Source organism: Rattus rattus, chromosome 12 (assembly GCF_011064425.1).
Source record: "Rattus rattus isolate New Zealand chromosome 12, Rrattus_CSIRO_v1, whole genome shotgun sequence".
NCBI classification, from domain to species: domain Eukaryota; kingdom Metazoa; phylum Chordata; class Mammalia; order Rodentia; family Muridae; genus Rattus; species Rattus rattus.
This window is the reverse complement of record NC_046165.1, coordinates 409,329-413,119: the sequence shown is the minus strand read 5'-3', so window position 1 is coordinate 413,119 and position 3,791 is coordinate 409,329.

The window sequence follows — 3,791 nt, the reverse complement described above, 5'->3', positions numbered from 1 at the left end:
TCCTTTTTTAAGTCCTGTATGGTTTTGTTCAATTCCTTCTCCTGTTTGGTTGTGTTTTCCTGTAATTCTTTAAAGGGTTTTTGTATTTCCTCTTTAAGGGCTTCTACTTGTTTACCTGTGTTGACCTGTATTTCTTTAAGGAAGTTATTTATGTTCTTCTTTAAGTCCTCTAACATCATCATGAGATATGATTTTTAAATCCAAATCTTGCTTTCCCAGTGTGTTGGGATATCCAGTGTTTGCTTTGGTGGGAAAACTGGACCCTGATGATGCTATGTAGTCTTTGTTTCTGTTGCTTAGTTTCCTGTGCTTGCCTTGGCCATCAGGTTGTCTCTGGTCTTGTGGTCTCTGACAGTGGTTTGACCCACCTGTAAGCCTGTGTGTCAGCACTTCTGTAGACCTGTTTTCTCCCAGTGGGATCTGGGTATAGAGAGCTGCGGGACTAAGTCTTCTCCAGATGCAGGTAGAAACCTGAATGGTCGTGTCCTAGACTGCTCCTGGGTTTGTATGTCCATAGGGCTCCAGCAGGATTGCCCAGAGCAGAAGAGTTGGTCTTACCTCTGCTTTCAGGTATGTCAGCACTCCTGGTGACTGGCTTTCAGCTCTGTGTGCAGGCAAAAACAGGAATTGTCTTGCCTCTTACTGCTCCTAGGTTCCTGTGTTCAGAGGCCACCAGATGGGTTCCTCTTGGGCCAAGAATATGTGCAGAAGTGGTGGTCTCCCCTGAGCTCTCAGGATTGTCTGCACTTGAGGGTTCAGCTCCCTCCCCCATGGGATAGGACACAGAGAGCTGTGGGATCAGGTCAGCTCTGGCATAGGCAGAAACTGCAAGGCAGTTCCATACATTTACTTGCAAATTTCATAGTGTCATTTTATTTTTAACAGCTGAGTAATACTCCATTGTGCAAATGTATGTTTTAATCCATTCTTTTGTTAAGGGCATTTAGGTTGTTTTCAGTCACTGCCTAATATAAATTAAGCAACAATGAATGTATCCTTGTGATAGAATGGAATGCCTTTGAATATATACCCATGGAGTGGTATAGCTATATCTTGAGGTGTATCAATTCCCAAATGTCTGAAGAACTGACATACTGATAGCCATAATGGCTGTACACGCTTCGTTCCTACCATCAATGGAGAGTTGTACTCTACAAACTGACAGTGGAGTCCCATTGCTGAGGACAACATCCACATAACTAATTAAACATAGAGAAATTGAGCAAGTGCCTACATGGAGCCTTCATCCCTATGTTCTATTTCTTTGGTACTCTGTCGGTCACTGAGAAAGAAACATGGATACCAACCCAGCCATAAAACTTTTGACTGACTATCTGTTCTGCTTAGAAAATATGCTAGGGCAATGGTGACACAGAAGTTGTGAGAATAACCAGCCAACTTCTGATTTGACTTGAGGCTCACTCCATAAGAAGAAATATGGTATGTGTTCACTTTTATGTAGTTGTTTTGCACAATCGTATCTAGTGGGAACAGCAAAAGTCCTAAAGAGAGCACAGCTGTTGACAAAGATCCAGCAAAGCTGAGCCCAGTGATGCAAGCACTGCCATTTAGTCTTCCACTTTTCATCTTGACCTTCATTTTTGCATGCTTGGAGAGTAGTTGGAGATGTTTAATATTTATACAACTTGTAAAACTTAGTTACCCAACCAGCACTGCTTGGGTAACTAAGAACCACAGACTAGATGCCCAGGAAAAACCAATCATGACTGGTATTAAAAATATCAATAAAGTAATTCTTAATGATACTCTGATATATTCATAAGTTACTGCCTTATCTAATCAACAGAGAGGATTCCTCTAAAAGCAGATGGGAACATATAGAGACACATATCCAGACCTTATACAGAGAGGCAAATATTGTAAGAGGATGGAGAACATCAGAAGAACAAGACCCTCTGAATCAACTAAGCAAGATGAATATGAGCTCACAGAGACTGAAGCAAGCACAGGACCTATGGGTCTACACCAGGTCCTCTGTGCATTAACTTAGTTTTTTTATTGAACTCCTGACAGTAAGACCAGGTGGCTCTCTGACTCTTTTGACTGCTCTCAGGATCCTTTTTCTCCTGTTGGATTGCCACGTCCAACTTTGGTATAAAAGTTTTGTTTCATGTTATTACATTTTATTTTGTCATGGTTGGTTGCTATCTCTTAGAGTCTTTTTCTTTTCTAATAATATAAAGAAAGGGAATCGATCCAGACTGGAGGGGAGACAGGGAGTAGTCTGGGAGGAGTAGGGGGAGGAGAACTATAATCAGGAAATATATGAGGAAAGAATCTATTTTTAATAGAAAAAATAAATATTACTACTATCTGTATGTTGATTTTATATCTTGTAATCTTAATTTTAACAATTTTCATGTTCTGGTGATTTTTACTGAGTAGTACTTTATACAAATAAAATTATATTAGATATAGGGATTTTTTAAATCTATACTAGTCTGAACATCTTTCATTTCTTTTTCTTAACATATTATTATTGCTAGACCTTTTCATCAGTGGGTTGAATCTCTTTTTAACTAACAGGATTCAAATCCATAGACTGTGTTTTCTTTGCATTAATTTGTGCTATATATGTGCATATGTGATATGTATTCATACTATATATGTATATATGTTGCATATATATGCAATGTGGTATGTATTCACTTTTGTAAATGTTTTGCACAGTCATATCTAATGGGAGCAACATAAGTTTACAAAGATCCAGCAAAGCTGAGTCCAGTGATGTAATCACTGTCATGCAGTCTTCCACTTTTCATCTTGATCTCCATATATTGCATGATTTGGGGATTTTAATACTTGTACAAGCTGAGATATTGGATTGATGGAAATTTTCTTATAAATCATTTATGCCTTCTCCCAGGAGTACTGCCCCTAAGCTTTCCTGGGAAAGTCCTAAGCACATTACCCTTTTACTTTTAGGGAGATATCCTTAACTGGCCTACCTGAATGTCTTCCTTATGCCCTGGAGGTTGTGACTTAAATGAAGACACAAGAGATCTTTTTGTGAGGCTCTGACTCCAAGATACTCTTAGAACATCTGCCCCTATACTTACTCAGGAACAAGATAATCAGAACAAATAAAAAGAAGATAAACAAGACTTGGTGGGCTAGTGAAGTTGGCAGCAGATCAAATTAAAAGCCTCTTTCAACTATAAAGTCAGGCAATTGTGTGGCATATAAAACTGAGGGCTGTGTATGATATGACCCTCGGAAAAAGATGCAGCAACAAAGTTAGATTGGCTGGCGTTATCTTTGCCCTACACGAAGAGGCTTATAGTAATGGGCAAAGAATGAGGAGGACAAAATATAAAAGAATAAAATATTAAGACCTCCCTTCTTAGAAATGGTAGCTTGTATTAGAAATGGTAGCTTGTACAGGGCCACTGTAGTGTCTTCTGACCAAGGAACAAAAGAATACCAAAATCAGACATATAAATAAATTCTACAAAAATATAAATATTGTATCATGGCCTGAGGATTTTTCTTGGGTCTAATGACAAATAGCACTGACCATTAAAAGTTGATACTTTAGGGCTCCATGTCTTGAGACTTGACCATCTATTGAGGCTGACTTGGAGATTTTCTTTCTGTCTTAATGATCTTGAAACTACAAGAGATACTGGACTGAGAATAGGCTGTCATGCTTTGGCAAAATAAGTCTTTAGATTCTTAAAAGTTGAGTTGTGTATTGATGAGGAAAAATAATTGTAGAAGATAACTCTGTTCTGTCACTTTATCAGTAATGACTAAACCTATGACCAAGA